General features: G+C 39.7%; 1 long non-coding RNA gene across 3 annotated transcripts in view; it reads right to left on the bottom strand.

Moving 5' to 3' along the window:
- Nucleotides 1-27,691, bottom strand: part of LOC117873254 — a 322,619-nt gene that overhangs the window by 121,438 nt on the left and 173,490 nt on the right. For all 3 annotated transcript variants that reach the window (XR_004644680.1, XR_004644679.1, XR_004644681.1), the window contains exon 4: nt 14,758-14,887. This is a non-coding gene — a long non-coding RNA (uncharacterized LOC117873254). The remainder of the gene's footprint in view (nt 1-14,757; nt 14,888-27,691) is intronic.

Raw genomic sequence — 27,691 nt, 5'->3', positions numbered from 1 at the left:
GCCAGCTCAATGCACCTCCTCTTAGGCTAAAGAGGCATTTGGTCTTTCACATTTTGTCTGAGGTTATAACAAACTTCTCAGCAGAAATAAGATTTTTTTTTTAATTTGGGTTTGGTTTTGGGGGAAAGGGAGAGGTGAACTCTACTATAGCAAAATCCATAATTACAATTGCACAGGAACCCTTGGCTGAATATTGTTTTTCAGAAGTTTACTAGATTTATGTTTCCTAAATTTATTTCAGTCAAGAAATGCGCTTCCAAAATGGATGAACATTCCATGTGGCTGCTTTAAACAAGATCCCCTCACTTTGTAAATAAGAAGTGGTTAAAGGAATTCACTACAGAAATCAGTCACATTAATCAGCTAGATACAGCAGATTGATGTACGGCCATTAGAGTTGTCTAAACAGTTTTGTTAACCTTTAACAAAAATGTGAGGGAACACATGGTGGACTAGTTCACCGTGAAATGGATAGGAGGTACACTTTTGTGATGTAATGCATGTATAGTTTATCTTGTTCCTTTTAATTTTGCCAAAAGGAAAAACAAAATAAAATTAGTCAATATAGGACAATTTATAGCTACATGATTCTTTCGCACAAGTTCATCTTAGGCTATAGACTGAAACAGACAGTGAAGGAACATACTTGTTTACAGAAGGGAGGTTAGCCTGAGATGCACCGAAGCAGACGGACATTATTAGTCAGCATATAAAGCAAAAAGAATCATCAAAATGTCTGATTAGAGAGATATTTCAAAGGATTTTTCTCTAGAGTTTTTGGTAGTATCACTGAGTTCTTTACAGCCGGTCAACACAGCATTGCAGAACAGCACTCACACCAGTAGGTGAAATAAGGCCACTGCCTGAATGCTGACATGAGCTCCACTCGATCTGCTTCCTCAGGAGTGCTCCCCACTGAATCAGGAGGACCAGGAACTGAGCAAACAGACCTAATAAAGTGACAGCTGCCAGTGCCACCTGCCGGGAAGGCAGAGAATGTCCTATTTAGCCCCACTGCCCACAAGCAACAGGGCAAGAAAATGCTGCTTTCTTCCCCCACCCAGCCCCACTCTTCTCTGAGGAAGGGAAGAGGGAAGCTATCTGAAGACTGGTAAGTGGGGAAAGGAGGAGTTTGGTTTAGTGTTTCGCCAGTCTAGCCAAATCAGGGTGCCTCTACCGAACAGCCAAATTTTGCTATCCTTACAATGAGCAGCACTTTACTCTGTAAATAGTCCCACTGAAATCAGTTCTACATATCAATGGGACTCTTATTTGAGTAAGGGACTATTAAACGTGAGTAGTGGTAGCCTTGTCAGGCTCAGTATTGCCAATCCCAAGCATTCAAAACCATGAGTCAGACCCTAAAAAACTTGAGATTGACTTAAAAATAAAAAGTATCAAAAATTATTTTAAAAATCTTATTTGCTTTCTGGTTTCTTAGCACTGGGTTCATGCTTTTCTCCACAACCACTAGGGCTAGAAACTTCTTACGTGAAAGCTGGAAGGCAATCACCTGCCTCCAGAAGCAGGGGCTTTAAGAGAAACACCACATTTCATGCCAGTTGGCCACAGCACAGGCTCTGTGAAAAAGCATGCTTTTGCCAATCATAACACTAACTAGTATTGAAATCAAAACCCCATGTTTATATAAATGTTTGTTTAAGCTTGGATTTGATTTTCTTATTTGTTTTGTTACACACAATCTGAAGGAGTACAAATTCACAAGTCATCAGCTAATAAAGGTTCTGAGTGCTAGTAACGTCTAGATTTTAAAGACATTTTCAGAGGCAGGGCATGAGGGCAAACCAAAGAGATTTAATTTCTACCTTCTATGGATCTACATCTTATTTTTACCATTTTGTTTTTGTCTACAGACATAGGGCTAAATTCGCCTAATGTCAATTCATATTGAAGTCACCAGGCCAAATTCCATAGTAGTGCAAGCACTAATATAAATTACAAATGGTGTGCTAAGCTCTAAGTTACAATGGTGCAGCTCAGTTGGGGTCACTGGTGTAAGTGAAAGGCGTCCTTGGCCTGGTGTCAGCACTCCTCTCTACGTAAATTACAGTTGTTGATTTGTACAGATAGTAAATACTAAATCTATGCAGATTACACTATTTTACTATTTACAACCATTTTCTGGTCAGCTACACCTGGGATTCAATTCTTCCCCACAGGATACAAATAACTTCCAGTAATTTAAAAAGGAGTTACTCATATCCTACAAGGAAACAACTGGGCTCCAACATATAACTTGCACAACTATTTACACCAACACTGAATTTGGCCCTTGGTGTCTGTGCCTACTATCAAGACATAGGCTGCTTCCACTATTAATGTATGACTCTGAACAGTTATCTAATAGCAATTAAAATAATTAGCCATTAAGCACCTGCCTAAGCATCACAAGGAATGACAGACACTTGAGAATTGGTTCACTCTTACCCTAGCCTTTTCTTAATGACCTGCAGTTTTCATGGCTATCTGTTGGTTTTTAATGAAGAAAGCAATCACCTTAAAGTAGCAACCACTGAAGCCAACATAAAGCTCAGTGCTGGGATTGCAGGCATCTTGGCAGGGCCAGGTTTATATTGGTTTCCTCCTATTAACACAATGTAAACCAACTCTTGATTTGAAAAATTGTAGGATCAGTCAGTGCGGGTGAGTTTAAAGTATTTGGAGCTGTCGGGAAGATACACTGAACTGGAAAAACAAAGCTTGGTTTAATAACACTGCTGGTCAAGTTTCTAGAACTATCAATGGGTCACGTAAGCCAAAGACTAGGATGTTCTTCAAATAACAAGATTTCTATTAATTCTCAAGTAATATGCCCAGATAGGTATTTTAGGATTTATTTTTAAGCACTAAAAGAAAAAAAAATGGTACGTGTGCAAATCAAAGCTAAGGCTGCATATTCCATAGGCTTGCAACAGTACTTTAAAAAAAATTAAACTGTCATATCATCATGTATGTCTTCCAGAGTTTGCTTACTGACAAAGTTTGGTCCTGACTCTCAAATTTAATCTGAAGTAAAACTCTCTTCTTTTGCAAATATTAATAGACCGCCTTGGTAACAAAGAATCATAGAGATGTAGGGCTAAAAGGGACCTCGAGAAGTCATCAAGTCCAGCCCCCTGCACTGTGGCAGGACCAAGTAAACCTAGGCCATCCTTGACAGGTGTTTGTCCAACTTGTTTTTAAAAGCTTCCAATCATGGGAACTCCATGATCTCCCTTGGAAACTTATTCCAGAGCTTAACTATCCTTATAGTTAGAATGTTTTTTCCCCCCACTATCTAACTTAAATCTTCCTTGCAGCAGATTAAGCCCATTACTTCTTGTCCTGCCTTTAGCCCTTCACATATTGGATTATCTCCCTCTTTACAACAGCTCTTCATATACTGGAAGACTATTACCCCTCTCTCCCCCCCCGCCAGTCTTATTTTCTCATGACTAAACATGTCCAGTTTTTTTAACCTTTCCACATAGGTCAGGTTTTCTAAACCTTTTATCATTTTTGTTGCTCTCCTCTGGACTCATTGCAATTTGTCCACATCTTTCCTAAAATTTGGTGCCCAGAATTGGACACAGTTCTCCAGCTGGGGCCTCACCAGTGTTGAGCAGAGCAGGACCATTACCTCCCATGTCTTACATACAACACCTCTATTAATACACCCCAGAATCTTATTAGCCTTTTTTACAACTTCAGCACATTGACGACTCATACTCCATTTGTGGTCCACTATAAGTCCCAGATCCTTTTCAGCAGTACTACCACCTAAGACAGTTATTCTCCCTTTTGTAGTTGTGCATTTTCCTAACTAAGTTAAGTACTTTGCACTTGTCTTTACTGAATTTCATCTTGTTGACTTCAGACCAATTCATTAAGATCATTTTAAATTCTAATCCTGCCCTCCAAAGTGCTTGGAACTCCTCTCAACTTGGTGTCATCTGCAAACTTTATACGCACACTCTCTACTCCATTATCCAAGTCATTAATGAAAATATTAAGTAGTATCGGATTCAGGACTGATCCCTGCACAAACCGACTAGATGCACCCTTCCAATTTTATAGGAAACCATTGATAACTACTTTCTGAGTATGACCCTTCAACCAGTTCTGTACCCACCTTAATAGTAATTTCATCTAGACCACATTTCCTTAGTTTGCTTATGAGAATGTAATATGGAACTGTGTCAAAAGCCTTACTAAAAATCAAGGTATATCATGTCTATTGCTTCCCCCCATCCACTAGGTTAGTAATCCTATCAAAGAAGGAAATTAGGTTGGTTTGGCATAATTTGTTCTTTACAAATCAATGCTGGCCATTCCTTATAACCCTATGATCCTTCAAGTGCTTACAAATTGACTGTGTAATAATTTTTCCAGTATCTTTGCAGGTATTGAAGTTAGGCTGACCGGTCTATGCCCGATCCATAGTGCCACCAGATCTCAAAAGTACCATGAGGACCAGTTATCCAAATAGAAGTATATTTTATATAAGTTTTGGCCATATGGCTGTCTTTGCACATACTTTCATATAATTAAATAAAAAATGTGTAAATAAAAAATTAAGCCATGATGAAAATTAATAGTGATCATTCCATGGAAGTCCTTAATTAAGAGTGTGGAGGTACAGAGAGAGACTATATCTACCCTAAGGGTTATTTTTAATTCTCTTACCATCAGTCTAGTGCTCCCACTGTTCCTGGCACTGGTGGTAGAGCAATTTCAGAAAATCTGTAGCATAGCCAAGGCCAGAAAAAGACAGACAGAGCAACTTACTGAGGGTCTGGTTCTGCCAACCCCACTCACAATGGATACTCTGTAGGTAGTGGAGTAAGGCACTGTTCGGCATGAGTAAGGGTGGCAGAGTCAGTCCCCTAAGGATTAAAGCAGTGCTGTTCTGCTCCACTGCTCACTCTTAAAAAGGCTATTGCCACTAACCTACTGTGGCAGGTAAAAACAGCAGCTGGGAGGCCTTCCTGCCTCACCTCACATACAGTTCTAAATAAGCAGCCTTAGTCTTCTGTGAGGTCTGACATTATCATTACACAGATCTCTATAAAGAAAGAAATATGAACTGCTGGTGTCTGGTTAGCTCTGTCTCCCTTTGTGACTAAGAAGCTGCTTTTTAGGGCCTACTTGGCTTGCCCTGAAGGCTTCCCAGAGTGTTGTATAATAAAGATGCTTGAAATGCAGACTATGTCAACAGACACTTCCTTTGAGAGAGGTAAACAGCAGGACAATACCTCACTCATCCAAAACCACCAGACATACCTATGGGGTATACAAAGCCAGACGAGATCTCTTTTTTGGGGGTGGAGGGGGGAAGGGAGGTTGGAAGGGGATCTTCAAAAAGAAAATATTTTTGCAGATTTAATATAAAAAGAAGAATGTGCTGGCAACACCCACAATGATGTCATATCAGCTGCTCAATCCAGGTCAAATACAGTGTGACAGGAAGCATGAGACTTAATACAAGCATGACCCCGTGAACTTACTGCCGTTTTTTCCCAGTGTGGAGTACTGAGAGATACCCAGTGGAAAGAGCATATCTGGACAATGCATCTTAACAACATAGCCTTTTCAAACAAATTATGCCATTACATGAAGAAAAAAAATTATATGCCAAAGTGCACTCTCATGACTGCTCCTGTATTATAAATTCCTAACGATCCCAAAGATTATATTAAAATTAATATTCCCCTGCATATCAACAGGATAGGGCAGGATATCAAATGGACAACTGAAAGGCAGGAAACTGTTTTCAGCCACCCAGCTTATAGAGACAGACAGTAGTAGTACAAGGGTAGGCAACCTATGGCACGCGTGCCGAAGGCAGCATGCAAGCGGATTTTCAGTGGCACTCACACTGCCCGGGGGGCTCTACATATTAATTTAATTTTAAATGATGCTTCTTAAACGTTTTAAAAACCTTATTTACTTTACATACAACAATAGTTTAGTTATATATTATAGACTTATAGAAAGAGACCTTCTAAAAACGTTAAAATGTATTACTGGCGCGCGAAACCTTAAATTAGAGTGAATAAATGAAGACTCGGCACACCGCTTCTGAAAGGTTGCCGGCCCCCGCAGTAGTGTATCATAACATGAAACTGGCTTAAAATTTGGCCAGCATTTTTAAGACATCCAAACAACTGAACAGTGACTCCTGAGAAAAAAGGGTGACCCATTCAGAAAACTATTCGTTTTCCAAGTTTCTACTTCTCTATTTCTGAAAAACAAACAGTTTTATTAAAAAAATAGTTTTGAGGTTTTCCACCCTAATAGCTCAACCAGTTCAAAATGGTCATTTTGGGGGAAAGGAACAAGAAGGAAAAAAGTCAGACCTCAATTACTGGTGGTGCTTCTTTTATCTGCTGATGCTAGGCCCTCCCAAGTGTGTCTTTCTTTCTCTTTCTTTCCACAAGTAAAAATTCTGCAGCTGTAGCAAAAAGCAGGACCTGACAGATCTCTCTTATTCCAAGAAAGGCTTTAGTCACTCTGCTATAGAGTATATAGTATTACATATATTTTTGTGCAATTTAATGAAAAAGTAATTTTTACTATAAAAAGTGTCATAAGTACAGGATCGACCTCATAACAAAAATGATGAAAGACCAGGTTTGGGCTTCTAGAGCAAAACTACATGGGACTCGTGCCACATGCCTTGCTTATGACTTCTACCGCACTCCCTGCCCCTGCGTAATCACTGGGATGTTTTAACATGCCCAACAGTTACAACAGTAATAATGAGCCAATGCTAATTGCAAACCTTAAGTGACTGGATTACACCATAGGCAAGAATGGGGGGAAAACGGGTGTCTCTGCTCTACCTGAAGTATGTAAAGCGGAGTCCCAGCAGGAACAGGGGTTGCATTCATGTAGCAATGGAAAAGTAGATCCTAAAATATGCTTTTTACATCCAACACATGTACGCTTATTCTAAGAAAAACAATTAACATTAGTTTGCCAGCACTGCCCTTGTCTCCTCATCTTAGTAAGTTTTCAATGTTTTTATAGCTCACCGCTCATTATATTTTGCTCATTTGCAAGTATTAAACTATCATCTGCATAGAGATGATAGTGAGCATAATAGAAGAGTAATATTCATAGAAGATAAAACACAGTGGGTACCGGATTCTAATAAAGAGCTAGTGAGGCTTGGCTGACCCTTTTATCAGGATGAACCGGCTCTTGCTTCTAAATTAGGGCTCACCATACTTTGTTGTACTCTTTCTGGCTACTTTAAAAAGAAGAATCACAGCAAAATAATTGGAACACGAACAGCAATATAAAGGGGTGCAAACTGACTAATGTTTCTATTCTTTTTATCATGAGGTTTATTAAGAGCCTAACCGGTCACAATCAGGCCACTAAAACAGTATAATAAAATTACCGACACTTAATTTAATTTAAAGGCTTTTTTAAGAAGTAAATTTTAGTTTTGGGGTGTTTTAATGCACCCATATCTTCAGCAAGTGGGCTTTTCCACCACCAGTCAGATGCTATTATTGAACAGGACTGTAAGAAATGTGCATGCAGGGGCCATTTCACACAAACTCAATACAGGAGTTGTCGTGGGAAGGAAACTTCTAGTGTAACATCCAAGAACCACATTCCATCACCCCTCCTAGCCCTGAAGACGTTGGCTATGTCAGGCTTTACTTTTGATGTCCTGTGTGTGTCTTGGGGAGGGGAGCCTGACTACCTGTTCCATCGTGTGGACACATGGTCCTCCCTGCTGTTCCTTGGGTCCTCAAAGTATCCAAGATGGCTGCTATTCCCAGCAGGAGAGTTGCCTGGTATGGAACGCTGTCTCTCCCAAACCTTTCAAGGGTCTTTGGAGTCAGTAGACCTTGCCCACTTGCTTCCCACTATATAGCAGGGAAGCACTGTAGTTGTCAGCCACCTTCCAGACTGGGCTCAGCACCACAGATACCCTGTAATCCTTGACATGGCTGCTATGGAATGATTAAGACAAAGGGCTTCTTTTCTTTACATTCTAGTTTCAAGGAATTATGGGTATCTATCCCTGAGCTCACTAGAGCACCACTCTGGCTCTTTCTTCACGTCTGTTTTTCTGTTTATGAGGAAAGATCACTCCCTTTTACGGTCAGGGAGGTAGTGACCAATAGCAAGTAGTCCTCTGTCTCCTTCACCACCATCCTTAGATATGTACAACAAACAGGTTGGGGAGTGAAGATGTAATAACTAACCCAGCATCCCAGAAAAGACCACAGCAGGAGGCTCCTGGTTTTAGGACTGAGTGAGAAGAGTATAGGCCACACGCACCTCTGTCCCCAAAGACAGGCAGGGAGCGGGCATCACAACTTTGCAACTAAACATAACACCATCACAACTTTGCAAATGGTGGAGCTGATGTTCACTGATAAAAGAGGCTCTGAATCCACCCTAATTTCAAGGAGGGGATGGATTCTAAGCAAAGTGTTTACAGAGCCCTACTGTTGAACCTTGTATGCCAGTTTATAACCTGGTTTGTGGTGATCTATTAAGATCAAAGAGACAAAGGTTGATGTGAGTATTGGCCTGCATTAGCAAATCATCTGAACGCTCACAATAGGAAAGCCATATGTGCATATACCTGTAGCTACATGCGTACAGTAATTATGGCATAGGTTAGTAGTAACACATGCCTCAGGTACTGTACTTGGTCAGCCTCACAGAATACCTCTGGTTAAGACTTCAAACTCCAGAGTGCCTTATTGCTCAGACAAAACTGGCAGCCTATTTTGTAAATGTATATAAGATTCTACTAAAAGAAAACACTGTGTGGCTATTTTACAGAATGAAATTCAGTTTATGGCAGGGAAACCAGAAACACAAATAGGAAAAACAATTTTAATTGATATTTTTCTTGTTTTGTTTGTAAGTGAATTAATTCCAAGGTAGACTTTTAAAGATTACATTGCATTTATACTAAAGCTTGACAGTTTCTACTGAGATGCACACTTTGCCCCAATCTCTGTTCATTTGGCAGGCAGTTTAGGGTAAGCTGGTACCACTCAGGGAGAAACAAGGGTTGCTTGATACAACAGAAGTCAGACCCTTAATCTTCCCTCACACAAGTAATCCTTACTCATGCAAGAAGTCCAGCTGCAATCTTATGATTAAAGGCTGTAGGATGTGGCCCATCTATAGCAATACATAACAAAAAATCAATACTAAATTCTTTCAATTCACAAATCTAAAGGGTTTTCAAAATGGGGCCGTATTTGAAAGGCTTTACAAAAATGCATTTTTCTGAAAAGGTTCATTTCTGTCTGAATGGCACTGACCGTTCAGCAGTTGTGTTTGTGAGAGCTGGTTCTTGCAAGGTCTTTAACGTCACAGACAGTGAATTCAATTATATTGCTTGATATATTATGCCCTCATCTATTATTGTTTATATTAAAGTAGTGCTTGAGATGTTGCATAGACATATGGGAAGGCATGGTCCCAGTGAAGAGTTTACATTCTGTAAGACAAAAACCAGAGGAAGGGGTAGAAGAGGTACCACATACAAGGTTCAGTTCCCCTACTCCTTCCAGTGTAGCAATCCTCCTCAAGTCGTGTCCTCAAGTTCTTAGCTCATAAAAGTTAAACCGTTACTTCAGAATGTTTCCACGGTGGCATAGCCATTTCTGGAGGATACAAATAGTAAACCTTCCATGGCCTGTGTTTAGGCCAGTGTTGCTCACTAAAGTTCTAGAGATACCTCATGACACAACCTGTGCTACCCACTGTACTACCTACTTCTGAAAGCCAACAGGGAAGAACTGGGCCCACAGCTGGTGGAAACTGTCAGTTTCCTGCCCTTGGGGAGGACAATATCCCCAGCTGCTATAAATAAAACTGTGGCAGGCCCATTCCTCAGAAAAACATCAATTGATAACAATGTGGCCAAATATCATCCACGATTTAATCTTTCATTCTTGATCGATTATTGACAAGTTTGTGTCCAACTCTCAGAGCACTTAAATGCCTCAGTTATCCTGGTTTCTTGTCAGTCTGAGTACAGGCCAGAAAATGCATTAGTTGCTCCGGTGGTCAGTCTCTCCATAGCGATTGATGGCTATGCCAATATTAGATCTGTCCACACCTTGTACAAAGTGGTTCATGTGGTGATGTGGAGCCAGGAGCCAGCGAGAAGCAGGGAGAGGCTAAGACAGGCACAGGCTGGAGAAGATAAGCTTAGAAAGGATCAGACTTGTGGGATGGACAGAATCAAATGGAGAGCACACTCCCCTCTAGAACTTGGAGCTGAATCTACGATTCTGAGTCTCAATATTCCTTTGCTATCAGCAAAGATCTGTGACATGCACTAGCAAAGTGTGTGTCTCATCCCACTCGAGTAATATCAGTTTACTACTGCTACCAGTTACTCTGTTACCTCAAGTGGCAGAGGTCCAAATCCTTATGACGACCTAGATTGGGGGTCAATATGAGGGAATTTTTTTATTGTACTTTAAAAAAACTAGGAAATTACATACAAAAAATACATTAAAAAGAATATTACAATTGCAAATCAACTCAAAAGTTAGGAAATGCCAGAATTAAGGTTGCCTATGCAAACTTAATCCAGCCCCTTATACGTATGCATGATGATATAATTTTTAATAACATGATAACATAGTATTTTTCCATAGGACCCCCGCCTGATTCATTGCACAGGTGGACAGTGCCCAAAGAATAAATCAGAAACATGTGGTGAATAAGGCAGTTATCTGCAGGAACCCTACCTCATTTGTTGCAAAGTCAGAAGGTGTGTACTGAATGAGGCAATGTACTGCAGGAAAAGGAAGGGTGGTTTCATGGTCAGCTGAAGTCAATGGGAGGCCTGCTCTGAATATATAAAGTGCTAAACTTTACAAAGTACGCTTAAATAAAAAAAATCAGACCCAAAGCATCTCAGTTTGGGCACTAAGATCAGCAGATGCTTTTGACATTACTCTCACTGTGCCTCAGATCCCATCTGTAAAAGTAGGATAACAACCTTAACTCATGGGAATGAAGGGGGGGCGGGGATTGTAAAGACAAATTCATTGCTATCTGTGACACATTCACATACTACATGATCAGCACCATAAAAACTCCATGAGGATAATAATAGTTCTGCATTCCATGCAGGGTCTGAAGAGTGTGCAGCAAATAGGGCATAGGGCCACACACTGAATGACAAAACAAAATATCAAATAGCTACCCATCCAATAAGTCTTATCCAGTCTGTGCTCTGAATGAAATAGGAGCTTGTGATCATGTGATTAAAACACTATCATAATGCATACATATAAGGGGCTGAATTAAGTTTGCTTAGGCAATTTCAGTTCTGGCACTTTTGAGTGCTTGACTTTGCAACATTAAAGTTCCTTTAATGTAATTTTCTTATCTGTAATTTAGGCATTATGTAACTTACATTTCTGATGAGAAAGATAAAACGTACACATGTATGTGTGTATACAATTAATACATTAGTACATATTATATGCACACGTGTGTACACTCATGCACATGCATAAATGTTAATTAGAGTAGTAACAAGGAGCAAGACCCTGAGTCTAATAGAAAGTTTAAAGAAAAGATTGTGTCCCCAGTGCCGTATTGCATTTGTAAGAAACTCTAGGAATACACACAGCTTCCGTAAAACCTCTCTTGCGATGATTTTCTTTAGTTGCCCTAAGTTTTAAAATAGTTTCCAAACCTAAAACATTTTGTCACCAGAGTAGATGTAAATTAAACATACTAATTGCAAACAGAAATACACACACTTCACACATACTAAAGAAACTCTACACTTTTAAATTATGGAGTCATAATGTACAGCAGTTGACCAGCAAGCCAGTATTTTACCCACAGTCCTGAAAAATAGCGGAGAGAGGCTAATAGTAACATGTTTTCGTTTTCATTTCAAACTCTGGTACCAATTCAGCTCATATCACATTATATGATCTCATGCTGCTATAAGAGCCAAAAGTTTCACTTGAAATCTTTTCAATGATCAGATCTGGAAAGCTTTTCAATCACTTTAGTTTGAGAAGGATTTAAAACAAAAAACAAAAAAACAAGACCAGAGATAAGAGCCAGGGGCTTGAACCATTGATAACTCATCATACTCTTCCATCTGATGCTAGGTTAGCATCTTTACAGATTCAATAGAATTACCTACCTACCTTTTTTATGAAGAGATTAAACCCCAGAAAATTAAAGACTGAACTATGGGGTTAGCAATTAAAGCCCAACAACAAGGGCATCCAATCCTTATGGAGTAGGAGTAGAAATAGAAACATCCAAAGTAGAAGGGAGAGTCACAGCTTCCCAAAGAGCCATTTGCTTCTAGCTCTGGAAGACTCCAAAATATTGACTTTAATTACATTTTTGTGGATGAAAAAATTTAGGTAATTGTTATTAAAAAATAACAGGGTTTTTTTCTCATAGAATCATAGAATATTAGGGTTGGAAGAGATCTCAGGAGGTCATCTAGTCCAATCCCCTGCTCAAAGCAGGAGCAACACCAACTAAATCATCCCAACCAGGGCTTTGTCAAGCCAAGCCTTAAAAACCTCTAAGGATGAAGATTCCACCACCTCCAGTGGTGGAACCCATTCCAGTGCTTCACCACCCTCCTAGTGAAATAGTGTTTCCTAATATCCAACCTAGACCTCCCCCACTGCAACTTGAGACCATTGCTTCTTGTTCTCCTCTAAGCCTTGTATAATTTGCATTCATAGCACCTAAAGAACCTGGCTTTACAGATGGAGGGATACTAGTAGTAGTTCCACTGAAAAATTTCAGGCACTCACTAAAACATTCCTAGAACAATTAAACATGTGGCACATGATGGTGTGGTGTAATGTAAAGATTTTACTGGCATTCATTAAGAATGAGCCACCATGGCTACCCCAATCTCATGCTAATGATACCCTTAATACCATACCTCACCGATAGATATTCTGCCTATACAGAATGCCCACAAAGTGGTCATTATTAAATGAGCAGTGCACCAGATAGTTCCAAATATGAGCATATCTGATATAATTGCACTCATTAACCAGTTAAAATAATGTAACAAAAATCCTTTCATAAACCAATGGGCTCGGTCTTGGTCCCATTTAATTCAATGGTAGTTCCCCATTGACTACAACAGGAGAAAGAGCAAATACACTAACTTTACTTAAAAAAAAAACAAACTGAAGTATGTATCCTGTAAAACTAAATTTAAATCATCCAAATCTTATCCCCTCCCCTCAAAAAAAAAAAAGAAAAAAAAAACATGAACAAGCAGAACAATAAAGGAATTTATTGTATGTTAGTAATTTTTTTTAAGTATTCTTGTAACGTCTTTTGAAAGTCACCAAATGTACAAAACATTAAACAAGGCTCCACACAAATCTCAATTTTCAAATAATATCTCAAATCACTCAAACTTGGGTATGTAGCTTCATAAGTTGTGATTGGGTATCTGGGTGGTATTATATGGTGTCTCTCTTGAAAACGTACACAAAATATAGAAAGTACTGTAGTTCCCATTGCCTTAACTACACCTAAATTAAGATATATTTTGTACATGTGGGTACAACAGAAACATATTTTGATTTTCTCACTGTCTAGTTGGAGAAAGGTATCTAAATGCACACGTGACAAACTATATTAATCAAATTGTATTCTCCACTATCCAATGGTTTCTGCCATTCACAATATAGTGGTGGGCAGAAATCAGACACACTGAATCCTATCTTTTCACACCTTCTTTGATACAGAGCCCTGCTTTCCCTTTACCTAACATGCTTCCCTAGTGCAAAACCTCTCCCACTACACCCTAAGCACTTCTATCCTTCTGTTCTCTTTCCCTGTGCAGAAACCTTTCTCTCTGGATCTTCTCCTCTACCTCCTATATTCCCTCCACCACCAGCTCTAGAAGCATCTTCATTGCAACTCTCAATTACAGCCCATCAGAAAACATATTTTACAAAAATGGTTGTCACTTATTGTCAAATCACAGTTCAATAGAAATTTTCCCCACCCACTCTATTCTCTACTACTGCATCTTTCCATCTCTCACCTTATCTACTCCTCTTTGAACAGTTTAGTTTAATTTTTAATGATATATTTAACCAAGGTGCATGCTTGAGGTGAGAATAACCGGTGTTAAATTTAAGCCAGTACAGCTGATATGGTTGTTGGAGGAGTACCCACAACCTTGTCTATGAGGAAGGAGGGAAGAAGAGAGACCAAATCAGATTAAGGTGATCGTTTTTGGAAATAGCAGCAGCAGCTAGTTGAAAACCCACACATGTAGCCCAGCTGCAATACAGATAGATCCCTGACCAATGTTAACCTTTCTGATACACTCATAAGCATATGCAAAAGTTTGATTGAACTCTACCTCCTAGGTTTCACCCTGAGCTCTACTATGATTAGTTTTCTCTTAGGACTGAGTCAGTTCAACTTCTTTGATTGCTTAGCAAATAAAAGCTACCCAAATTACAAAAAGTGCTGCATTGAAGAGTGTTGGAAAGCTCAAATGCATGGGATTTATCAAAACCTCATGCCACTCTTTACAGAAAATCTCTTGTTACTAAAGAGGAAAAGTAAACTTTGAAGGTTGGTGCTTATAATTAAAGGGTGTTTCTGCAATATCTGAAGTTTCTTCTATTCCCATTTGAAACCATGAGAGTTATATCTTCCTGTTTTGACGACAGGCCTCCCGAAGAAAGGTCTGAGTTAATTATAAATTATCCCATTACTCACCCCAGGTGTCCCTCCTGGAGCAGGAAGGAACTACAGCACAGAGAGCTGCATGTAAATCCTTTGATCACATACACAATTCCACTTCAGAAACATAAATCCTCCTCTTTCACTGTACTGACATGACTCATACCTGAAATGAAGAGAGAACAGGACACAAGCTCTCAGTAACCTTATGTCAATGGAAAAGTTAAAAAAATAATACATTTTAAAGTAATTAGCCAAGTCCCCAGTATTTTCTCAAGTAGACACTGAAGTCAAATGCATTGCTGTAATTAAGTTTCAACAGCCCCTGATAACCACACATTTATAGAAAAAACCTACATATTTCAAGTTAAATTCAGCTAAAATAGAATGTCCTGTTACATATTGCAGTCTGGACATTGCCTCAATTAATAGAACTAGTGCAAAGTCTTTATTTATTTATTTATTTATTTTACTGCACCAGCTCCATAAAAACAGGACCAATGTGCTATAGACAGACAGAAGAGGCCATTCTTTAATCGTTTTGGATGTGCCGAAAGACAGATAGAATAACATGTCTCATAACATTAGCCAGTTTCCATGCATTTCTTCCACAAGAGAAGGCACACTTTCACTATTTGTGAAGGGGACAAAAACTTGCAAGCCAAATTGTGTCAACAATAGCAGAATTAACAGTCTGGAGTGTTCAGCAAGACTTATACCGAAGTAAACACTAATAAAAATAAAATAAATTAAATGTAGAACACATTAGCACAACAGAGAACTGACCCACAAAGCATCCTGACCTGTCTAGTAAGTAGCCTACATATAGTTTCCTGAGCTGAGAGACCAGATCTGTGATTGTTTTAAGTTCTCTGGCTTTTTTTTTTTTTTAAATATACATTAGGAATTCCAACTTCCCAATGATGTATAACAATATTTTCCAGCCCAACCAGTTCAGACAGTATTAGACCTGAAAAAAATCATGTAATTCTGAATAACTTCGTGCTTCCCCTACCTGAAATTCCAACTACATTTTAGTGACTATTAACTTGAAAACCGGTAGCAAAACCAACATTATTTACTTACAGGGCACTTTCCTGAAGATTTTTGTAATTGTTGTTGAGTTTGCACCATTACCAAGTACTACCATCTCAACTGCCTGCCAACAATCAAATTTGGTAACAAATCAATAGAACAAAAACTATGCCAGGTTTCCCCAGCAGAATGAATTTTTACATGTACTAACGTGTATCCATATTTCCTGAACTGTGCTGGCTGTTTCCTTTTTACATTTTTTTTTAAACATTAAGTTTCTCATTCTTAATTTAAAGTCAAATTCTGCTTGGAGAGGCACACTCATGCACAACTCTTATGGATGCAAGCGGGAATTGCAAATATGTATATTTGAGGACAGAATTTGGCCCAGACTATTTAAATAAAATAGTACATTTATAAACTCTAATGTACCTATGATACAAGTAAGATCAGTAAATTAATATCAAAATTTAGGGCCAGAAGTGGTCGCCAGATTATCTAGTCTGACCTGTATACATAGGCCACCAACGCCATCCAGCTACCCACACACTAACCCAACCACTGAAATTGAATAGGAGACTAAATCATTGTATGTTACAGGCAGAGTTGGCGGGGGTACACCAAAACCTGATGTGACAGATATTGACACATACACACTTTCACCTGAAAGAACACATGCAGTAAGAAGTGGAAGAAAATAAACTTAAGTAAACATTCTTCTGGTGAGATCACCAGAGCGTTAAGCACATTTCTTTTAGCTCTTTGAACAATACAGTCTAAACTGCAGACGCTAAAGCCTGTCAGATATGAAGTGTCCAAAGATTACACCTCAGCAACATAGCCTTGAATTACATTCCAGTCCCACTTAATGATAGTAAAGTCAAAGAGAAGGTACTTATGCCAAAAATGCCAGGGCAAAAATGTTTTCTACTGTGAGAAATCTTTCATTAGTTCTATCTAAGGACAAGAAACATAAATATCATTTTTATATATGAGGATTAAAATGTCATGATTAGTTAAGGTCAAAGAGGTCTATTTAGCCTCCTGTAGAGCATTGTCATGGTCTCTGCCCAAAATTAAAAGGCTGGGAGTTAAAAGAAACTGAATTACAAGCTTTTATACTAAAACAAACAAACAAAAAAACACATGAACTAAGCAAATAAGAGGGCCCACATGAAAACAGACTGTATTATATACGAAGTCTCAAACAATCTAGATACTAATGCTATCAGGGATAGACTAAAGGTCGCCAAATTATAGAGAGTGAATCTGACTACACAAACTAAGCAACACCCGCAAAAAGTGGTAGCCACAACATTTTTACCACTGTGGTTTATGAGAAAGATCCCATCCTGCACAGATACAGTGGTGGAAGGGTTACATATGAGGTCACTGTCATGACAGTCTGGAAGCCTGAGGTTTATGTAAATGGGGTGGTTTGGTAACTTGCTATGAGTTTTTATATAATGATGCATATAGTGTAATGTTCTTCTGATATACTGAAATCATGGTCACAATAACTGTGTAGGAGTCTGCATGCTTTGCCGTTGCATACTTCTTTTAGTTCAGTTTGCACCTGAAGCAGTTAGAGCACTTAACAGATAAAGATTTCCTCCTACCATAAACTTATCTGATTTTATGTGACAGAACATAAAATGCTGTGTTTAATGATCTTGCTAAGGAATGCTCTGCACATTAAATCAGCAGTGGATAAATAAAAGATCATTAAAGTTCCAGTCAGACTGCCCTGTCTTCAAATGCAAAACAACCCACTTCTATTTGTAACAACTAAACCCACAAGAAGAAAAATACCACACACAAGTTTATGAGAGAGTCATAAGGGATTGGACTTCTTTGGCAGTCACAACAAAGATTGCAGCTAGCTAGTACGTAGACGCAATCAACATTAATCTTATTAATCATAAAAGTATTCCTTGGATCCTTGAATTTAATTATCGGCGCTCTGCTTGTGGACCAAGGGCATGTTCTGTAGTTCTGTAAGCCTCAGATGGAAGGGATCACTATTAGAAGATTTTACCACTTGAAGAGAGTTCACTCTGAATATTATCATAAAGGCCCACTCCCCATACACTTTGAGCTGACTGCCAAGAAAATTTCAAAGCCCAGCTGCCACCTGTATCTGAGATAGATTCTTCAAATACTGTATGCAGAGAAGCACACCTTAAAATGTGTCAGTGGCTGATGTGAACAAAAATAAGCCAGGAGTCTCTCAGCTGGTGCTGGAAGAATCACTTGGGACATATTCTTCATCTGCCACACTGAGCAGAGTTAAAAATAAAAATTGAGCGGGGCACCGGAGTTGTGACTGGGCTAAGGGCCAAATCTTGAGCTCCTTGTGCATGCTCAGCTCCAACCAAAATCAACAGAAATTTAGATCTTAGGATTTGTCTATAAATATTCTAAGAGCAATGTTTGCTAAAGGGCATCATCCTGGCCTCCATTAGTGTGCATGAAAATTGAACATGCGAATCACCTGTGTATGCAATTTTTTTTTACATGCTTTCATTTGTGGACTCAAATTTTAGGGTTCATGCAGGTAAATTCCACTATTTACGTGAAATATACTGCATAATTAGAGGCCGTGATTTGAAAATTTGGCCCTGAAAGTTTTCCTGGTCTTGGGAGGTGTAATTTAAGCTAGCCTTTGGGCAAAGCAGACTAGATGGCATTAAGATTTAAGATCATCATTGAGAAAAAGAAAAGTAAATTTCATTATTTATAAAGTCTCTGTTGAACGTATTCACGGTGCAGACATCTTTATATAAGATCCAAGACAGTGACAATGTAAAAAAGGGGAGAGAGATGTAAACTTCTGTTCACTTAACTTTTTACCTACCCAATGTGCCCAAGTTTCTTGTGGCATCTGTTTAACGGAATAATAAAATCAAGGTATAGTCTTGACTTGGAAGGTGAATTTCCTTCTCTCCGCACAAGCTTTACCATCTAGTAGGCCATAACCACTCAACAGCCTTTAATACTTTATTTAAAACAAGGCAGACAGAAAAAAAAAATCACAAGAATACAAGTCAGCCAGGCCCAAGCCTCCTTTTGAGATGCTCAATACAGTTACCTATATTACATGCGTTTGTTTATCGTCAGTATATACCAAAAGGAGATATAGGAAGTATCAGCTGCTTGATGCAGCTGTTGATCTTAGGACCATTTAAAAAACAAAACAAAACAAAACAAAAAACACCATAGGTGAGTTTCCTCTAGCCCAGTCTTCAAATACTGACATAATGGATGCACTGTTCATACCCCTCTTGTTGGTTTAGCATCACATGGGCATTGTGACAGGTACAGTATCTCACTCTCAGGGTATGTCTACACTGGAACTGGAGGTGTAATTTCCAGCTTGGGTAGACATATCCATGCTAACTCTCAATGAGCTAGTACCCTAAAAACAGAAATGTAGCCACAGCAGTGTGAGCGGCGGGATAGGTTAGCCTCTCCCAGCATGATCCCATCTGAAACCTGAGGTATATACTCAAGGCAGCTCACTCATGCTACTGTGGTTCCACAGCTATTTTAGTTCGATCAGAACTAGTGTGGGTATTGAGCTGAACGTTACACCTCCAGCTCCAGTGAAGATATACCCTATGATAGAAAGGAATGCTTAGGAATCTGGGGATCAAAAACAGGGAGCAAAATAGGGAAACAACCGGCAGGATCAGAACTAAGAAGTTGGCAACACAGCATTGGAGATGGGAAGATGGAAACTGGAATGAGGAATAAATAGGAAAGGAAAGAGAGAGGAAGGTGAGGAGATAACAGATATAGATAATGGGGAGACCTGTGGGTGAACCAAAGAGCACATATCCGGGGGGTGGGGGCAATGCTAGAAGAGAAAGTGGCCTGGAAAAGAGGCTAGCATCTGATGAGGTCAGTAGTGAAAGAGAACCTTGGTACTGAACTAAAGAAGGGTGAGCCTTGCTTTATAAGAGCCTTGCTTTATTAGATAGATAGATAGATAGATAGATAGATAGATAGATAGATAGATAGATAGATAGATAGATAGATAGATAGATAGATAGATAGATAGATAGATAGAGAAAATAATTATATTGGGATTAAGTCAAAAGACAGGGAACCCCAGAATATGGATCTATTCCCAATACTGTAATAGACTATCATTATGACTGGCAGAAAATTAATCTCTCTGGCCTTTAGTTTCCTCATCTATAATCTGGAAGTAATCGTTTATTTACCCAACAGGAGTATAAAGACTCATTAATTAATATGTTTGAAGTTGTTGGAAATCCTCAGATAGAATATGCAATAGAAGTTATTTTGTAGAAGAATACTATTATTTGATAGGAGAGATAAAGGCAAAGATTGGTGGGCAAAAGAGAAGCAGACAACCCACTAGAGGTGGAACTGCCATCATTTGAATTCCATTTTTCCCTCCACTTGTCTGGATTCACTATTTGTCGGTGAATATAGTTATGACATGTTTCCATCCACCACCAACAGAAAATTAACAGCTCAGGGAAACAGAATGTTTTTCTTAAAAGCACTTATAACATGTTTACTTTTAATTTTCTCAAGTATGTACTTCTGGATTTTAACTTGAGCTACTCAGATTCAGGGCTGAACTCTCAAATCTGATAGCCTGTATAAAACCACACAATGCATTTCTTTAGAGCAAGTCAAATCTATCTTGTTCCCTAATTCAGTACAAGATACAGTTTAAATAACTTCATTCTCATTTACACATAAAAAGCTACTCCCATCAATTCAAACCTATGGCAAAGCCTCTTTTCATCTTATTGCTCTTTATTCCCAAACAATTAACATGTGTATGTCTCTTTCCACATGCACATGCGCGTGCGCACTCCTTTGCAGTAAGAGAAGTGAGTTGGCTTTAAGATGTTCAATGAAAACGGCATTTAACATGTACACACCAGCATCTGGGCTGAATTTGGTTGAGCGCATAATTGGACACAGATTTCATACACCGAGCAGATGGAATGCCCCCTTTTTCCTTCCCCCCCCTACCCCCCAAATCACATTGTGGACCATTCACACCCTTACCCAGACTGCCCCTACAGAATCTCCCATGGTTGCCACTTTCTAATGCTTGACATTATGCTGCCTCTGCCTCCTTGGCAGCTGGAGCCAATATATGCTCTTTGGTGGTGGGTCAGGGGGCATGCTCTAGATCTTCACATGCCAAGACACATAAAATCAATGTTAATGCCCAGAAGAAGGAACTACTGATGCAGAAGGTCACTAAATGCCAGTTGCTCTACAGCACTGAAGTCTTGAAGGGAAACCCCGCAAAATCGACAAGACATGAGCGACAATCTGGTCCTCTAACACCACCATGGGATACTGTAAAATGGCAAAGACAGCCAAACATGAAATAGACATCACGAGCCTCAGAGAATTGAACACAATGATTTTTTTAAAAAAAAATTTAATTACATGCCAGAGAGCAGTCCACAATATTTATTTTTATTTATTAAAAACCATGGTCATTTTTCTAAGGACAACACAGATTACCAATGTGGTTTTTAAACAAAAGAAAAACAATAAAAACAAAAAATGGATCTCATTTTTTTGTAGCACTAGAAAAAAGACATGATGTGAACAGGCTGCTTATCTGATCCAACTTCCACTTAAAAATACGAGCTATACTGACTGATGGATGGCATACACAAATGTGAAACGATGTGCCATATTACTGGCCCTATTTCCCCAAGGAAGAGGGAGAAAGAACGAACAAACCACATCTGACAAATGCTAGTCATATCACTCCATTCACTTCTGAAAGCTGCTCAGATATTATGGTAACAAGGGCAGTTTAAGAACCAGAATAGAATAGAATCTTCAAACAAAAATGACCTTTTTCCTCTGTGTCTGCTTAAACACTATTAAAAAGCAGCTACACCCTTTGGTGTATTTTGAAGGATATGGTGTGTTGAAAACTATGTTAAAATTGTAAGCTACCATTTTAAATTTCAGGAGTTTTCCTGGTCATGCTTGCAGACAAGGGGTTCTGTAGGGAAGCATGTGATCTTGGTCTAGCAGCAGAGAGTCTGTAAAGAGTCAGCTTAGAGCAAGATGGGGTGAGTTGTGTATCTCTGTCTTACAAAGCATCCTGCTCTCTCTTTTTGGTTCTCATGCATTAAGATTCTGGATTTTAAGAAAAAGTAGTGTTACACTGTAACCTTCCAGAAAGAGTATATTACAATTTTATCCAATTTCTCTGTTGGTATGCCATGAACATAACAGAGGACCACTGTATTGTTAGTCACGTGCACTCTTCTTAAATGTGGATAGAACAGGGACTCATTGAGAGGACTCAGGGCAAGTCTACATTACAAACTTAACTCGACCTATGTTAGATTGACTTACAGCCACCGCAGTAATTACTGAGGTGGTGCATGTCGACAATACCTTCCTTCTGCCGGTGGCACGCGTCCTCACCAGAAGCACTTCCACAGACTTAACAGGGGCACTGTGGGGGGCTGACAGCTCTGCATATAGCTCCCCGCCAGGAGCCCAGCTGTTGCCCAGGCTCTCGACTCCCCTCTGGGAACCCGGCAGCCGAAGGGGCTCTCAGCTCTCTGCTACCCACCAGGAGCCTGGCTGCTCCCCATGCTCTCAGCTCCCTGCTCCGAGCATGGCTGCCGCTCACACTCCTGGCAGGGAGCTTCACGCCCAGAGCCTGGGTGACTGATGGGCTCCCGGAGGAGAGCAGGGACCCTCAGTGTAGCTGGTTTCCTGGCGGGGAGCCAGGAGCCTTGGTGCAGCCATGCTCCCTGCAGGGAGTGGGGAGCCAGGAGCAACAGACCGAGCTGTGAGTGACTTTCTTGTCAATTTTACAGTTTCAGCCTTGACCACAGAAACTGACAAGAATGACAGCCAACAGCCGATGTAAGTAACCTGCAGTGTTAACACGGACACTGCGTTGCCTCAACTACACCTATATAAGCCTTGTGCCTCTCGGAGAGGGGGAGTTATTATGCTGGTGTAGTAGGACACACATCAGTGGGAACAAGGTTGTAGTGTGTACACTGACATAGTTAAGTCGATGTAAGTTGCCTTATGTCAATCTAACTCTATAGTGCAGACCAGGCCTCAGAGGAGGAATTTAGCGAAGTGGGAGGCAAAACATTCATGGCTGATTTAAGGCAAATCTAGGTACTAGGTACAGCCTGACATGGCCCCAGCCCCACAATCCTGTTCCCGTGTTAAGGTCCAAAACCACCTGGAACAGCTGTGGAAAGTGGGCACCCCCTTCCTTCCCAGAGAAATTGGGGCAGCAGCATGAACAGGAGAAGTAGCAGGGACAGTACAGAAATTACCTCCACTGAACCCAAGAGCCAGAATGACAGCAGTGGGGTCCTCCAGTACTTATAAGCTCAGGTGAGTGGTCTTGGCCTGCTAAACCCTTCTCCTCCTGCCACAAACAGTCTTTTGCTAGGGTTGTGTTGGCAGTTCAATCCAGAGATGTGGGTCTTAAAGTTAGTATCCCACTATCTGAATGGAGCAGTATGCCCTTCAGGATATGTCAGCACTGCAATTGGACACCCACAGATGGCCCGTGCCAGCTGACTCAGACTCACGGGGCTCAGGCTAAGGGGCTGTTTAATTACAGTGTAGATGTTCAGGCTCGAGCTGCAGCCCAAGACTAAATGTCTACACCGCAATTAAACACCCCTTTAGCCCTAGCCCCAGTCAGCTGGCATGGAACAGCCACAGATTTTTAATTGCAGTGTAGCCATACCCTCAGACAACTATTGTTTTAGGCTGATTGTAGACTCAGGTAGACATCACAGAACTAATTGTAACCATATGTTTAATACAATTTATATTAACAACAAGGGAGAAGGAATATAACTCAGAATAGGAAAAGAACAGGTTAAAGGATATTTAGACAAGTTAGATGTATTCGAATTAGCAGGGCCTGACAAAATTCACCCTATGTTACATAAGGCACTAATTGAAGCAACTTCAGAACTATTTGCCATTATCTTTGAGAACTCAGAGGATGCATGAGGTCCCAGAGGACTTGAAAAGGTCAAACACAGTACCTCTTTAAAAAAAGGAAACAAAGAGGACCCAGTGAATTGTAGACCGGTCAACCTAACCAGGAAAGATCCTGAAACAAATAATGAAATAATCAGTTTTCAAGCTCTAGAGGATAATAGGGTTTTAAGGAATAGCCAACATACAATTGTCAAAAACAAATCATGCCAAACCAATCTAATTTCCTGTTTTGACAGAGTTACTGGCTTAGTGGATAAGGGGAAGCAGTTGATGTGATTTATCTTGATTTTAGTAAGCTTTTCGCACAGTCACATATGACATTCCCATAAACAAACCAGGGAAATGTGGTCTAGATGAAATTATTCTAAAATGGGTGCATAGCTTGTTGAAAAACCATAAGCAAAGAGTAGTTATCAATGGTTCGCTGTCAAAACTGAGAGGACGTTATCTAATGGAGTCCTGCAGAGGTCTGTCCTATTTAATATTTTCCATTAATGATTCAGATAATAGAGAGGAGAGTATGCTTATAGAATTTGCAAGCTGGGAAGGATTGCCAGCACTTTGGAGGACAAGATTAGAATTCAAAATGACCTTGACAAATTGGAGAATTGTTCTGAAGTAAGCAAGATGATATTCAGTAAAAATAAGTGCAAAGTGCCATATATACTCATTCATTAGCCCCTTCGTTTATAAGTCGACCCCCAAGATAGTTAGGTAAAAATAGCAAAAACTGTACGGCTCTTTCATAAGCTGACCCTATATTTCAGGGGTTGGCAAACTTTGGCTCCTGGCCCGTTAGGGTAAGCCTCTAGCAGGCCTGGACGTTTTGTTTACCTGGAGCGCTCACAGGCATGGAAGTGGCACACCACTTCCCACAGCTCCCGTTGGCTGGGAACGGCAAACCGCGCCCACAGGGAGCTGAGGGGCTCCATGCCTGCATACACTCCAGGTAAACAAAACGACAATGTATTTGATATTCAATTCAATGATTCCATAGAGTTTAAAATCATCAAATTTTGGTGTAGACCCATTTATAAGCCGACCCCGGATCTTTGATGCGTCACTTTTTTACCAAAAATATTCAGCTTATGAATGAGTATATACGTTACTTCACTTAGGAAGATACAGAAGAGGGAATAATTGGCTAGGCAGTAGTACTGCTGAAAAAGATCTGGATGTTATAGAGGATCATGAATGAGAGCTATCAACATGAGGCAACTGAGAAAAAGGATAATATTTTCTTGTGTATTAACAGAAGTGTCATATCTGAAACATGTGAGGTAATTAGTCCACACTACTCGGCAATGGTGAGGCCTCAGCTGGAGTACTGAGTCCACACACTAAGAAAGATGAGGACAAATTGAAGAGAGTCCAGAGGTGAGCAACAAAAATGATAAAAGGTTTAGAAAATTTGATCTACTTGGAATGGTTAAAAAAAATGGCCATGTTTATAGTCTTGAAAAAAGTAGACTGAGAGGGACCTGATAACAGTCTTCCAATATGTTAAGGGCTATTACATAGATGACTCTGATCAATTGTTCTCCCTGTCAACTGAAGATAGGCCAAGAAATACAAGGCTTACTTGCCTGCTGCAAGGGAGATTTAGGTTAGATATCAGGAAAAGCTTTCTAACTATAAGGATAGTTAATTTTGGCATATGCTTCCCAGGGAGATTGTAGAATCCCCATCAATGGAGATTAAGAACAGGTTGGATAAACACCTGCCAGGGATGGTCTAGGTTTACTTGGCCCTTCCTTAGCACACGGGGCTGGACTTGATGAACTCTTGAGGTCCTCTCCAACCTTACATTTCCATGATTCTGTCATACAGACAGCCACCCATAGCTTAGGTCACATTTTAAATATTTTCTTCTCAACCGTAGAGCTACAAACTCACTTGGGTTTTTTGGGTGGATTTTAATGGAACAATAATCAGATGTAATCACAATTCCAGAAGCTGGGGCTCTAATATGGGCCAGTAGTGCCTAGGACCTATACCCTAATCTGGTCCTGCGGACAAATTAAGTCATTTATTTCTTCTGTGTATCACAGGCATTTAGGAAACAGAGGCAGGAGTCCAGATGTGCTAGTTAGTCCATCCATCAAAGGCTTTCAAGTGCAGCTCAGCAACTAGTCATGTGAGGAATAAGGCTCCAGTCCTATAGTAATCTCCACATAGACGAACCCTTGCACAGGCATGGAGCCCATCTTAGTTCGAGGGCCTAATTTATTAAATTCCATTTGTCCAGGCGAGTTTTTGCTTTTCCTTGGCTGCCACGTGAGATATTTTCAGTCTTTTTTAATGTTAAAAACAATCTCTGTGGTATGCCCAATATGTTGAAGAAATTATTCCTGAAGAGTTCATTATTTTAAAATTGACCTATTATGCTGATACACACAATGCATATCTTGGGTTATCTGCCACTTAATTGCTGGTTAGAGCCCTGATTTACACAGCCGACCCGTTAAGACACAGAAACTTTGCATTAATTAGTTCTGCAGTAGAATTAATTCAAAATGAAAAAAGTTGACCTATTTTCTTTTTTCTTCATCCTTTTCTTGATATATACCAATTCTTTCAGTTTCTTTTACCACAGTCCCAACATACCCCACTCTCAGAAAATTAACTGTAAAACAATTTGCATGGAATACATATTTCATTTAATTTACCAAACAGATTTGCATTACCAAATCTTTTTTGTACCTCTTTATGTGAAAAGTTCATATGTTTCAGGGCATAAAATATTTCAAATAGGGGTCTTCGAATTGAAATTGAAATCTTATTCCTCCCAAATTAAAAGCTGCATCCAGTTTTGTTTACACAACCCCCTCTCTGCCAGTGAATGATAACTATGCATATCTTCCTTCATAACTCTTTTTAGATACATCTTATATTTTCAGTGTCCAGCAGCCATGGAGAAGGTAAATGATATAGGAACCACTATCAACAAAGAGAAATTCAATATTACAACAAGCATGGGTGTCCCTGCACTCCAAGATCCACCACTGCATATCTAACTAGAAAACTTGCCTCGAAATTACCACTTCTTTGACTTTGCCTACTAGTTAAACTGTGACTCTGTGGTTAAGGCAGGTAGGAGAAAAAATTGCTTCAAGCTAGTCAAAGAGCAGCTTTGTTTCTAATGTACATGTTTATTTTTTAAAATGCATTTTAAATACAAAATGTCATAAAGGAGACTAAATAAATTATGAAAAGACAAATCCCATTCTATTTATATTTCTGCATCTTTTCTCCTCAAGTAAGGTTACATGAGTATCAGTTATATGCACCAAGAAAGGAAACCACTTTAAAAATGAGGCAAATCCATGGCATCAGTTTCTCACACTCCAGTAGTGGCTTCACATTGTTTTCTAAATGGCAATAGCTACCACCTAGTCCAATTTTTTGCTTAAACGATCCATGGGGTGGGGGGAGAGGGATAGGGAGCATGTCTAAACGTTGACACATTAGTACCAACATTCAAATGTGAAATATTTCTTTACAAAACTCTGTTGGCTTTAGGTATGGTCTTGAATAGAAAAAAAAAGAGATTAGCAGTAGCTTCTCAGAATTAGGCTAAATAATTGGTCAATTTAAACATGACCATGCCTGTGTTCAAATATACTCTTTTCTAAATGCAATTATGTTTGAATCATTAAAATAGCTCCATCTTAAGAAGACACAGTCTGATTGAGAAGAGTGGGCCAAATTCATTGTTGTCTATAATGCTCCACTGAAGCCAATTTGACAGAGAACATCAACAAGAATCCATCATGGGTAAGGCTGCGTGTCTGTTACGGAGGTCACGGATTCCAGGACTTTCTGTGACCTCCGTGACTTCTGCAGTGGCCGGTGCAGTTGGTTCAGGGACTGCCAGGCAGCTCCTGGGCCAGCAGCACCAGCCGCTACTGGGGCA

This window comes from Trachemys scripta, chromosome 2 (genome assembly GCF_013100865.1).
Source record: "Trachemys scripta elegans isolate TJP31775 chromosome 2, CAS_Tse_1.0, whole genome shotgun sequence".
Lineage (NCBI taxonomy): Eukaryota > Metazoa > Chordata > Testudines > Emydidae > Trachemys > Trachemys scripta.
The sequence above is the reverse complement of the archived record's forward strand: the minus strand, read 5'-3'. Positions and strand labels throughout refer to the sequence as shown.